A 13,720-nucleotide genomic window follows, 5' to 3' on the forward strand; every position below is an offset into this window, starting at 1 on the left:
AAGTATCAAAGATGACTTTTATTAGAAGTAATTTTGCAAAATTGTGCAGCAGTATAATGTTCCTGAAGGCATCCAGTCATCAGTCTCCACACTGCAGCCTTGAGCTCCTGGTTCCTCAGGCTGTAGATGAGGGGGTTCAGGGCTGGAGACACCACCGAGTACAGAACTGACACTGACAGATCCAGGGATGGGGAGGACAACGAGGGGGGCTTCAGGTGAGCAAACGTACCAGTGCTTAAGAACAGAGAGACCACGACCAGGTGAGGGAGGCAGGTGGAAAAGGCTTTGTGCCGTCCCTGCTCAGAGGGGATCCTCAGCACGGCCCTGAAGATCTGCACATAGGAGAAAACCATGAACACAAAACAGCCAAGTGCTAAACAGATGGAGAACACAATGAGCCCAAGTTCTATGAGGTAGGATTTGGGACAGGAGAGTTTGAGGATCTGGGGCAGCTCACAGAAGAACTGGCCCAGGGCATTGCCATGGCACAGGGGCAAGGAAAATGTATTGGCTGTGTGCATGAGAGCATTGAGAAAGGCACTGGCCCAGGCAGCTGCTGCCATGTGGGCACAAGCTCTGCTGCCCAGGAGGGTCCCGTAGTGCAGGGGTTTGCAGATGGACACGTAGCGGTCGTAGCACATGATGGTCAGCAGGAAAAACTCTGCTGAGATGAAGAACAGAAAGAAAAGGAGCTGTGCAGCACATGCTGTGTAGGAGATGGTGCTGGTGTCCCAGAGGGAATTGTGCATGGCTTTGGGGACAGTGGTGCAGATGGAGCCCAGGTCGCTGAGGGCCAGGTTGAGCAGGAAGAAGAACATGGGCGTGTGCAGGTGGTGGCCGCAGGCTCCGGCGCTGATGATGAGGCCGTTGCCCAGGAGGGCAGCCAGGGAGATGCCCAGCAAGAGGCAGAAGTGCAGGAGCTGCAGCTGCCGCGTCTCTGCCAGTGCCAGCAGGAGGAAGTGGCTGATGGAGCTGCTGTTGGACATTTGCTGTGGCTGCACATGGGCACCTGTTCATGGAGAAACGGACAGAGAAGAGTTAGAAGAGATACCTGTAACGAATATCAAAGCCATTTCCCGTACACCCTCCCCCAGAACACACACAGACACACATTTGTGTTCACGACTTCTGGAGTTTTCTTCATAATCTCCCCTTTATCTGTCCTGTTGTTCTTGGGTATCAGAAACCCTCAGCATTTCTGCTGCCCCCAGGGAGAACAAAGAATGTTCTGTGTGGCAAAGTGATGAGTGGAGAGTGAGGGCAGATGGTCTGTCATTCTGACATTTTCAGAATTTCTCTGGGTTTTAACGTTCCTCTGGGGTGGATGATCACCTTCCCACATTTTCCCTAAAAAAACCCCAGGTAGTGCTGAGAGCAGATGGATCCAGCACAGCCCAGCTCCACATTTTTAGCCAAGGACTCACACTGCTCATTTCACCAACCCAGCAGCATTTTCGTTGTCAGAACACCTCTGCCTTTCCCCATCAATCTGGTAACTCAGAGATGCTCTGGAACAGGTTTGCACCCTGGATTGAAGCTCCCAGCTTGAACTGAAATCTCAGGGAGACTTCCAAGTGTCCTTCTGATGGCATTGGATGAAGGGAGATGCAGCTCCTTCCCTGGCTGCACTGCCAGCATTGCCCAGAGCCAGGCACTGGGGACAGCTGTGTCACCCTGAGCCAGCTGTGCCCCCTGCCAGAGCCCCCAGTGCCGGGCAGCTGCTGCCAGCCCTGTGCTCTGCAGAGGGAACTGGGCCCGGGGCTGCAGAGCTGCCCCACGGCTCTGCTGCAGCTCTGCCTGCACAGGAGGGGCTGCACGCCTTGGAGCCCCGGCCCTGAGGGCAGAGGCTTGGCTGGGGGCACAGGAGGGAGGGGGCTTGTGCAGAGGGAGGGGCTGCACTGGAGGGGATCCTCTGCACATCTCTAAACTCTCCCTGACACAGCATTTCTGGCTTTTGCTTTCTCTCCTTCCCTGATCTTCTCTCTGCTTCCTGGAGATTTTCCTCCTGCAGGTGTTTCCCTGTGCCTGATCTCTCTGTGCCAGCACTCCCAGACCCCAAATCTCTGTGCACTCTCCTTGTCCTGACAGAACCCTGCCTGTTTGCAGGGCACTGGCTGGGGGCAGGTTCTGTTTGCAGCTTGGAGAAAGGAGAGCTCAGACTGAGCCTGATGGCTCCAGCAAAGGTGATGCTGGTGCTGTCCATGGGCAGAGTGGCTGCAAGCACATTAGGGATCTCCTGTGAACATATTGAACAGTTAAAGTAACAGTTCAGATGTCTCAGGCACTTGTCAAAATTCATAACCAATTTTTAAGATATATCCCTGCCTCCCTGCCATTCTTCAATAGTAGGAAAATCAGTGCAAAGTCTTATGAAGTTTCCTCATTTTTATCAAATCCTTGTCCTGGGAATATTCTATGACTGATCAGAATCCCTCAGCATGTCAGAGCTTCACGAGCATTTTACCTCCCCTGCACCAGAAATACTCAGAGTTGTACTCACAGGGTCTGTGGGCATTGGGATGTTCCAGCTTGAGGAGATCACTGCAGGAGCTGCAGCTGCACTGTCCTGCAGCCAGAGGTTCCTGTGCCAAGGGCTGGCAGTGATTGTGCCCCAGGAACTTCTCAGCACCTTCCCAGCCCTGACTGATTGAAGCTCTCTGTGCCTCTGGGCTGTGCCCGCGCTGGCTGCAGGCAGTGCCCCAGCCCTGCTGGGCTGGGAGAAGAGCTGCTCATCCAGAGAAATGTGCTTTTGAAGCTCTGCTTGCTTACCAGCATCACCCTCTGTGCCAGGAGCCCGGCCCAGCTCAGCAGCACAGACACAGCACAAGGACTTGAATGAGCCTCTGGGGCTTTGTGCTCAGGCCCTGAACATCAGGCCCTGAGAGGGAGCTGCAGAAACCTCTCCAGAGCTCCAAGTCAGAATCCAACTCCAAAGTTTCTTGGACTTTTAATGGGTCCCAGTGAGGGACACGAGTGAGAAAGTGTCCCCAGGCCCCAGGCAGAGCAGAGAACTGGAGGCACTGATGACAGGTGGGGACAAAGAGAAGCCAAGTCTTGGTGGCCTGGGGCACAGCAGCGTCTGTGCCACCAAGGGCTGTCAGGAGACACCTTGTCCTGAGGCCCTGGGGCCTCCTGGCACAGCCCCAGCCAGGCTGGGCACTGTCAGCCCCTTGTCCTGCCCTCAGCATCCCCCCCTAGCCCACATCCCAGTGGCCTCAAGGATCTGCTGGAAGGAGTCCCTGGGGAGCCTTGCTCAGGAATGGCCCTGGGGGCTCCACAATGCTCCCAGGCACTGCAGGTTTTTCAAAGGACTTTGCCTTTGGCTTTTGCCTTGCAGTCTCTGAGAGCTTTTTGCAATCATGGCCTCCAATTATCTGCTGTAATTAGTCCCTGGAGAGGCTTTGTCAGGAACAACACTCAGTGGGGCTCATTAATGCTTCAAGGTACTCAGTTCTTTTAAGGTACTTGGAGTTTCCCTTTTGCTACAGACTCTGTGAGAGGTTTGTGCAATCATGGCCCCAATTATCTGCTTTAACGAGTCCCTTGAGAGCTGTGTACTGACACTCAGTGGGGCTCATTAATGCTTTGAGATACTCCAGGTTTTTCAGGAACTTTGGAGTTTCCTTTCCACACTGAGAGGTTTTTGTGTCATTTTGAGTCTCTGAGAGGTTTTTGTGCCATCCTGGCCTCCAGTTCTCTCCTTCAAGCAGTCCATGAGGAGCCTGTGTTGGGGATGGACCTCAGTGGGTCCCATTAATGCTTGGAGACACTTTGGACTTTTCCTCTGACTTGGACTCCTGGAAAGGTTTGTGCAATCTCCTCTCAGGCCCTGAGGTTCCAGGGCTCAGCTCCAAATGCACCACGGGGCTCATTAGGATCAAGCAAGTCCTGACAAACCATGGCTCTGCCTTGATTTCCCTCTGGTCTGGGGCAGTTCATCAGGAAGTTTCTGTAGTGGTTTTGAGATTTCTCGGCCAATGCATCAATTATTGTGGTGGGTTCAGTGTTGGCTAATTACCAGTGTACTTACTAGAATATACTTACTCATTTTCTGCTGTTTGATAGATTTAGGAGAAAGGCAAAGTGGGCTCAAAACTTTAAATGTGTATAAAGAAAAGTTTACAATAGTCAGCAAAAGAAAGAGTAATAAGAATCAGTACAAAACTTTAAGAAAACCTCTCCCTGCAACTCTTACTGACAATGTAAGGAGACAAAACCTAAAATTTTCAGTCAGTTTTCCACCTCTAGAATAATCTTTCTTCAATTCACTTTGGGAGAGGCATCTCTCTTTCATGTTATGGAGACTTCTCCATAAGAAAACAGTTCTCTTGTGGCTCTCAATTTCCACGAATAGCAGCCACTCGGAAAAACTGAAATCGTCAAGTCCCTCCCATTTTTCACAGCTTTTCCCACATATGTATTTATGGGCCATGTTAACTTATGGGGTATTTGGTTAAAGAGGAGCTGTTTAAGAGCAAAGGTTCTCTTCATTTATTTCTGAAATCCTCTTCATCTCCAGGAACAGAGGTCTTCTTCTTCCCTCCCTGGGGGCACATGGTCTCATCACACTGCTCCCTCTGTTCAAATTTCTCATGGGATCACAGCTACTGCAACATTTGCTTATCTTAGCATGGAGGCCTTTGCTGAACAAGTCATCTCCCCATTCTTTTCAATGCGTTATAGGGAAAAAGAGAGTCTGATGTATCAATTCCATCCTTCTCCATAGCTTTACCAGAGGATTTCAGCCCCAAGATCAAGGCATCTCCTCATCCCTCCCATCTGGGACTCAACTTCCTCTTCACTGACCTCGGTGTCTTCACGTTGCTCCTGTGTGTGCCTGCACTTTGTCCTTTTCTCTCACTGGAGGGAGGATGGAAGCACGGGAAGAGTCAATATCTGAGGCGGGGCCTGCAGATGGTTGCGTGAGCCCGGCCGGGCTGGGTCCTTGCGGCCGGAGCTGTTTTCCCATGGAGGTTTGTGCAGCGGCTGCGCTGGGGCTGTGTCAGGCTGGGCGGCGCTGGGGGCAGGGCCAGGATCTCAGCAGCCAGGCCAGAGCAGAGCAGCAGCACGGCCGGGGCCGATGGCTTCTCCTGGCCCTGCCCGCTGGTTGCGGGCCAAGCCCAAGGGCAGCAGAAGCTTGGCCGAGCCGGCCCGGCCCGGGGCTGCTCCTGGGGCCCGGCGGATCCTGGCCGGGCCCGGGCTGGCAGCGGGGCAGGGCTCGGCAGCGGCCAGATGTCAGCAAGCGCAGCCACGGCCCGGCCCGGCCTCGGCCCCGCGGCCTCCCCTCCCCTGCCCGGCAGCCGATGGGGCCTGGCGGGCTCCCTGGGAAGGGGCCCGGCCCCACGGCAGGAGCCGCCCGGCCCGCCCCGGCCCAGACGGGGGCTGGCCCGGCCTTGGCACCTCTTTGCTGCCCAGAAGGGAAAGAGACCCAGCCAGGCTTCTTCCTCTTTAACTTGTGTCTTCACAGAGGTGTCTGCAGTTTCCTTAGTGGTTTAACAGATTGTCATTTCTCAAAGCTAATTACTGATTGGTTTTTTTGTCAGACACAGAGGAAACTGCTAGCAGCTTCTCTCAGGACATCACTTGTCTGATGAAAAACCACCACGACAGCACAGAGCTCCTTTGTCCATATGTAGTGTTCATGTGCCCAAGGCCTCAAAACCCCAACCTGGGAGATCTCTGGGCCCACTCCAAGGTGTTTTCAAATGAAAACATTCAGCTCATAGTCTAAGAAAATCACCAGAGGACAGGGCCGGCATGACCTGTCTGTCCTGGCTACTTTTGTCTGGGAGCAATCCTTGGATATAGGGAATTTGGGAGGCCAAATTCTAATTTTGGCCACGGTCTTTGGCAAGAATGCTGGGTTTTTTTTCCATAGGAAGGAAGGAACAGAGCCCCAGTGTTTCCCGGGTGGATGAGAGGTGACCACCAGAGGCCAAAGCCAGCCAGAGCTGGCAGGTATTTTCTGGGACATACCTTTGCATACAGGAAATTTTTTAGGGAGAGTACCCGTTTTAGCAATGGGCATCTGAAAAGACAGACGGTTCTTTTCCATAGCAAGGAAAGCATGGAGCCCCACTGCTCCTGGAGCTGATGAGAAGCAGCTCTTGGCATTCCAAGATCAGCCAGACCTGTCAGGTGGCCCCTGGGAGGCCAAGCCAGCCAGACCTGTTCCATGTGCCCTCGGTTCCATGGGGCCCCACAGTGTCCCAATGGTCCCTTGCTTCCAGGAGGCCCTGAGGTGTCACAATGCCCCCTTGGTGACACGAGGCCCTGAAGGGTCCTCATGGTCTCCATGGTTCCATCAGGCCCCACAGAGTCATGATGGTCTCTGGGTCCATGAAGCCCCGCTGTGTCACCATGGCCCCTTGGTTCCATGGGCTCCAGGGGTGCCACAATGATCCCCTTGGTTCCATGAGGTGCCCACAGTGTCACAGGGATTTCCATGGGAATGAAAGAACTGAGCCCCAGTGTGGTGGGGAGCAATCCCTGGATGTACAGACTTTTGGAGGTGGAATCCCAATTTTGGCTATGGGTGCCTGGTCAGGATGGATGGATTTTTGTACAGGAAAGAAAAGCATGAAGTCCAAGTGTTCTGGAAAAAGATGAGAGGTGGCCAGCTTTAGGCCAAGCCGGCCAGACTTGTCCCTCCTAGCACCTTTTGTCTAGGGGCTATCCTTGGACATAGGGAATTTTGGAGGTGGAATCTCAATTTTGGCCATGGGTACCTGGACAGATGAGTTCTTTTCATTAGGAAGGAAAGCACAGAGCCCCAGTGTTTCAGAGGCACATGAGTGCCAGCCCTTAGGAAGCCAAGGCCCGCCAGACTTGTCACTCCTGGCAGCTTTTCTCTGGGTCCTCTCTTTGGATATAGGGAATTCTGGAGGCAGATGCCCAATTTTGGCCATGGGTGCCTGCTCGAGATGGATGGTTTTTCCCACAAGAAGGAAAAGCACATGGTCCCACTGTTTGAAAGACAGATGAGAGGTGGCCCCTGGGTGGCCAAGGCAGCCAGAGCTGTCTTTCCTGGCAGATTTCATCTGGAAACAAAACTTGTAATATAAGGAAATTTAGAGAAGGAATCCCACTTTTGGCCATAGGTCCCTGTAGAAGGACAGTTCTCTCCCATAGGAAGGAAATCCCAGAGCCCCAGTGCTTCAGGGGCAGGTGAGAAGCAGCCCTCGACATGCCAAGGTCAGCCGGACCTGTCAGGTGGTCCCCAGGAGGCCCAGCCAGCCAGACCTGTTCCATGTTCCCTTGGTTTTGTGGGACCCCACAGTGTCACAATGGTCTCCTTGGTTCCATGAGGCCCTGGAGTGTCACAATGTCCCCCTTGCTTCTGCAGTGTCACAATGGCCCCGTGCTTCCATGAGGCCTTGCAATGTCACAATGGCTTTGTGGTTCCACAGAGCCCTGATGTGTCACAATGGCCCCTCGGCTCCATGCGCCCTCGCTGTGTCACAATGGCTCCTCTGTGACACTGCGGGCTCCACAAGGTCACCATGGACCCTTGGTTCCTTGGGGTCCCCGAGTTCCACAATGGTCTCCTTGATTCCATGAGGCAGCACAGTGTCACAATGGCCCCTTGGTTCCATGAGGTTCTGCAGTGTCACCGTGGTGTCCTTGGGCCTGCATTGTCACAACTGACCTGTGGTAATCACATATCCTCTGAACAGAGAGAGAGAGCTCTCCCAGGATTTTCCTGGGAAGCTGTGAGAAGTTGTGAGAAAGCTCAGAAAAAAGAATGAGAAACAATTCTTATCTTCACTTGCTGCACCTGTTGTTGTGCATGTGTGGAATGTGTTATGGAGATTTGTTTATCAAAGGGTGATTTCTTAATTGGCCAATGGTGACTGTGTTTGGATTTCAATTAACCAGTCTGGTCTGTCTGTATCGGACTGTCTGCAAGAGCAATGAGTGTTTCTTAGTAGTATAGTATAGTATAATATAATAAAGCGATTGATCAGCCTTCTGGAATCATGGAGTCAATGCTAATTATCATCACTCTGGGGACGCCCTGCTACGATAGTTTTCCAAGTCAATCTTCCCTTACCTCTGAATGCTAAATAGAATAGGCTTAACAGGCACATCAGCAACACCAACCACTCTAGACCCAACCAGCTGGCTGAGGGGTTGGGAGAAAATTTCCCCTGGTGTAATTTCCACACAGTGGGTACCATTATTAAAGTAATTCATAAAACACATACAGTTAGTGTTTGGTAGCCTCCAATCCATGTGCCCACCATCCAGAGGAAATTAAAAATCCATAAATTCCTCACCACATTAACCCATCAAACAAAATGGATAGCAACCACAGTAGCCATAGTTATAGGATGGGAAAAATGTAGCCACAACCATGTGCCACCCAAAGCAGGGTAAGCTAGACCACATGGTGACACCTAACAAGGTTTCTATATCCAGTACAAAAAAAAAAAAAAAAAATTACTCAAGAATTGTTATTCTCCTTTCACCCTTTTTCTCTTGATGCCGTCGGGCTGCACATTGGGTGCCAAAATTAGTCTTGGTTTACAAGACAGGTGTTGTTGCTTCTTGTCTCTCCGACTTCCTTGTTTTCGCCCGGCTCCTATTTCCCGGGGTGCTGGCCAGGCACTTGCAGGAGCAGCCGGAGAGAAGCAACAAACACCTTTGTGGTTCGTTTGATACGGACAGAGCTATTTAGAGAGCGCGATCAAGACCGGAATAAAGAGACTCAAGAGATTGGACACTTGTTGTGCAGTCCAAAGTAGGTTGTATTTGCTCGAACGCCGCACATACCAGTGACCCTGGGTGGGGGGTTGAGTTACAGTTTTTATAGGGGAAAATAAGAGATAAGGTGAAACCAATAGGACAATGCCCAGTATGAATACATTATAGGTAAAATCCAATGGGAATAGCTTCAGGGGGAAGGACGAATACACATAAAAATACAGAATAGAAACTCCAGCTTTAGGTTTAGGAAACAGAAACTCCCATTTCAAATTCACAAAGCCTTTTTGCTCCATTTGAGTAGCTGTACACTACAATATCTCCCTCTTTTTTTGTTTAATAAAATGAACGGAGCTTTGGGGGAAGGAGAAACTGAGGCTATCAAACTGCAGTGTTGTTTTGTTTTCCATCTTCCCACCATTCTCCTCCCGTGGTGGCAGCAGCAACTACAACAGTTGTGGAGGCTGCAAACTTGGAGGAAGCAATGCTAAAAATGATTCGCTTAAAAATCCCAAATGATAGCAAAACTAAAAAAAATTGCAACTACAAAATAACAAATGTCCTTTAGAAGGGACAACACCCACCCAGAAAGATGCCAGCCTTTAAACATGCCCTTGAACCAGTCCTCATTCTCCTGCTTTTCTGGAGCCAAATGAGGAGCAGGAATGTAGGAATTGACATCCTGCTAGTCTGAAAGAGAAATGAAATCATACAACAGGACAAACTAACTATAAAAATTCTGCCAGTATAAAGGAAAAACAGGAATTAGGGTTCTCTTCCTCCCTTGCGGCGTTTCCTGTTTGACGCCACTCCATCATCTGTGGGGTCTCCAACACGCCCCTGACCCACCCCATTTGTATCATCACGCAGGGTAGGTCTGCGCTCCCCAATTAGGTTTTTTGCTGGTTGGAGAATTCTCCCCGCACCCCTCCCCTACTGAGGAGGCGCTGTCCCCCGAAAGGGGCACTGGCTGATGAAATGGCCTTCCTCATTGCAGTAAAAACACCTGCGTTTGGGAGGAGGAGAACTCGATGTTGGAGTTTTTGGGGTTGCCAATGTCAGAGCAACCACTTTTTCCTGAGGACTTTTCACCAAGTCCTCTGCCATCAGTGTGGCTTTTCTTGTGCACTCCTCGATGAGCCGATCCAGCGTAGGTAGAGGAGAGGATGCTGGAAGAGCCATGATAACTTGCCGACAGGCTTCATTTGCATTTGTGGTGACAATTTCAAATGTGATTTCATCTTGTGCTTCTTGCCCTTCCACCTTTTTCTCGACCGTGTCTCTCACTCGATCAACAAAATCCATGAATGTCTCTGAAACAGATTGCTTGAGAGCGATATAAGGTATTATAGGTTCTTTTGAGGGCATACTGAGAAATGCCCGTTCTGCTGCGTCTTTTGTGAGGTCTAACACTGGTTTTGGAATCCCTGCTGCCTGTTTTTGGGCTTGATTCCAATCTTTTTCACCCACAAGGTGTTCGAGGGTGATCTCATCATCCTCTATATCTGTTGCATAATCGGGACTCTGCAAAATTTCTGGAAGAAGGTCTCCTGCAAACCTTTTCCAAGTTCTTTCCCACATTCTGTATTCTGATGGAGGGAGCAAGCAGCTGAACAAGCGCTTTAAATCAGTGGGAACTAAGGTGTTAGAATTGAAAGTTGCTTTTAACATGCTCTTAAAAAATTCGCTTTTTTGCCCAAATTCACGTTTCGTTTTGCAGAGTTCCTTTATGCATTCGTATGAAAATGGTTCCCATCTGGGGTTTTGCCCTGTCGCGCTGTACAACACTGGCACGAGAAACAAGGAGTTTGAATCCCTGCCTGCTTTCTGTTTTCTGTTTCCCTGCTTTGGCCTCCCCACCTTTCCCTTCGCTATGGGAACCAGAGGCCCGAGCTTGGGAAACAGGAGGAGCAGGGGCAGGGTCCGGAGGCTCGGGGGTGGAGGTTTGTGTGGGAGTGGCTGAGGTTGGTGATGCCGTGTGGAGCGGGGCAGGATCGGGTGATGGAACCTCGAGGGGTGGAGCTGAAGGAACCACCTGGAGGGGCGGTGCTGTGGGTGGAGACCCGCAATAGCACCTGGGAGGGGTTTGGTCTGCTGCAAGAGAGGAGGAGGAGGAGGGGTCAGGACAAAGGGAAGGTGGGTCAGGGACTGGCGGGGGGGGGGGGGGAGGCATGAAGGAATTCTGGGAAGGAGGAGTCCTTGCCGCGCCGCCCTGGGTATCTTGAGATGGGACAAAGACCCCCGCCACGCAGGCGCCGCCATCTTGTGGGGGGTCTTCTCGTGGGGGTTGAGGGAAGGGGTTAGAAGGGGTACAGCATTTTTGGGAACAGCCAGAACTGTGAAAGGGATCAGGAAAGGGGTTAGAAACTGAGGTTTCAGCAGAGTGATTAGCATTTTCAGACCGTGGGGGTCGGGGAGATGGGGGAAATAAAGCAGATGGGCTCTTTTCAGTTTCCCGCGTTTCCCGACTGTCTGCTCCCTCTTTAACAATGTCATAAACTAACAAAAAGATCCTCATGAAGCCTTCCTTCACTGAAGGATCCCCCTTCTTGGTGCCTTCTGTTAAAACTGTGCCAACCTGCTTCCAAAAACCCTTTTTCCTCACATCCTGAGCTGAGACGTTTGGAAAAGTTAAAACAATCCACTTGGGAATTTTTTTCACAAAACTCTTAGAAAAACTTTCTCCTGACTCTCTCAGGGTTCCTTTTACTTGATTATAAATCTTTTTCTGCTGTGTGGACAATTTCCCACCCATTCTGCCCACCAGCAACCCTCACCGGCCTGCTGCCCGGAAAAAAAAAAAAAACAAAGAAAAAAACCTGAAAAGGTCTAAAAACCGTCGGCGGCACCCCACACGCTGCGCGCCACGTGCCCTTTCCCTCTGCGGGAACGGGGGTGCCTCCACCAAGTAAGATTTCCGTAGCCGGGCCCTTCCCGCGCTAGAATTGGAACTTACCAAACCGCCGACTCTTAGAAAACAACAAACAAAACACAGCAGCGGTTCCCGGTCTGAAGCCGTCTTCCAGGGTGTGCGGAAGTTGCGTCTTCTCTCCGCTGAAAACAGAACCGGACAGGAACCGGAACAGCTTCTCAGCGGCGATAGTGCTGCGAGCCGGGCATGAGAGACGTGAACCCCCAGGACCGGCGTGGTCGGGGAACTTCTCCCCTCCGGTTTGACTGTGGCGCCGACGGCTCAGCGGTGGTGGTGTCAGCCACTGTGTCTTCGGCAGTGACGGTGGTGGGAAACAGCGTCTGGAGAAGCTCCGAGCGGAGCACTCTCTGTCACGCTTTAAAAACAGCCGCGTATCAGGGCCACACGTTGCGGCACCACTTGTCACTTTCTCTCCGACTTCTTTGTTTCCACCCGGCTCCTCTTTCCCGGGGCGCTGGCCAGGCACTTCCGGGAGAAGTTGGAGAGAAGCAACAACCAACCTTTGGGGTTCATTTGACACAGACAGAGATATTTAGAGAGCGCTACCATGACCAAGATAAAGAGACCCAAGACATTGGACACTTGTGTGCCGTCCGAAGTAGGTTGTATTCGCTCGAACGCCGCATGAACAAGTGACCCCGAGAAGGGGTTGGGTTACAGGTTTTATATTTTTTTATATACAGGTTTTATTGGTTTACAGGTAAAACCAATAGACACAATGCCCAGAATGAATACATTACAGGTGAAATCCAATGGGAATAGCTTCAGGGGGATGGGTAAATACACGTAAAAATACAGAATAGAAACTCCAACCCCATATTTAGGAAACAGAAACTCCAACTTCCAATTCACAAAGCCTTCTGCTCCTTCTGCGTAGCCACACACCACCACAGTGCCTCTGTTGGTGTCGGGTCATGTGAAAGCTCCTGGAAAAGCTCTTCCCACACTGGGGACACTCGTAGGGCCTGTCCCTGGTGTGGATGTGCCGGTGCCTGACGAGGTGGGAGTTTTGCTTGAAGCCCTTCCTGCAGTCACGGCAACGGAAGGGCCTCTCCCCAGTGTGAATCCGCTGGTGCTTGAGAAGATCAGACCTGCTCCAAAATCTCTTCTGACACTCCCCACACCCATAGGGTCTCTCCCTGGTGTGGATACGTTGGTGGGTGATGAGGGCCGAGCTGCAGCTGAAGCCCTTCCCACACTCCCCACACTCATAGGGCCATTCCCCGGTGTGGGTCATCTGGTGGCTGATCAGGTGGGAGTTCTTCCTGAAGCTCTTCCCACACTCCAAGCACTTGTAGGGCTTCTCCCCATGGTGAACCTGCTCATGGACCACCAGCTCTGAGCTCTGGCTGCAGCTCTGACCACCTTCCTGGCCCAGGGTGGGTCTTTCCTCCTCAGAACACCCTGGGCTGGGCTTGGAGCCCCTCCTCCTGTGGGATCTCTGGGGATTTTCCTCCCCGTTGGATTCCTGTGCCATGGAGCTGCTCAAAACGGCCTCTTCCACGAGGTTCTGCCGTGGGGATTTATCCTCCCTGGTCTCCATCCTCATCTCCTCCTCTGGGGCAGGAAGGACAAGGAGAGGATGGGATTTGCCTCTGTGCCAGAGGGAAGGGGAAGGAGATCCCCCCAGTGCGTCCCCGGCAGGACGGCGTCGGCAGCGAGGCTGTCCTGCAGCCGGGGGCCAGGCTGGGCTGGGAGATGGAGCAGGAGAGAGGGGGAGATGGGCACTGACTTCCACCTCACTTGCCTGGGTGTCCCAGGACTCCTTCCTCTTCCTCCCAGCATCCTCCTCCATTTCACAAATGCTTGCAGATGGGAAATTCTGATTTGGGAGGAAAACAAGGGATGAGTACATTGAGTTTTGTACTGGTTTGAAGGCAAATAAGGGAGAGAATCTATGCCAGAATTGCAATTGAATAAGAAAGTTAAATCAAGGCAATGACCCAGAGACACTGCCTTAATCTGACAGAGTCAGGATATAACCTGACACCCCGCTGGTCAGGGAGGTGGTAACAGTCTGATGAAATGGTGGCTGCAGTCCTGTTGGAGTGATGAACGTGATTCTGTCAAAGCAGGGATCCT

General features: G+C 51.8%; 2 pseudogenes; one reads left to right on the plus strand and one right to left on the minus strand.

Annotated features, from left to right (window-relative positions):
• Positions 1-13,720, plus strand: part of LOC128820667 (uncharacterized) — a 2,212,279-nt pseudogene that overhangs the window by 1,045,039 nt on the left and 1,153,520 nt on the right.
• Positions 1-13,720, minus strand: part of LOC128820669 (uncharacterized) — a 1,091,286-nt pseudogene that overhangs the window by 44,639 nt on the left and 1,032,927 nt on the right.

This window comes from Vidua macroura, chromosome 30, assembly GCF_024509145.1.
Source record: "Vidua macroura isolate BioBank_ID:100142 chromosome 30, ASM2450914v1, whole genome shotgun sequence".
Classification (NCBI taxonomy): domain Eukaryota; kingdom Metazoa; phylum Chordata; class Aves; order Passeriformes; family Viduidae; genus Vidua; species Vidua macroura.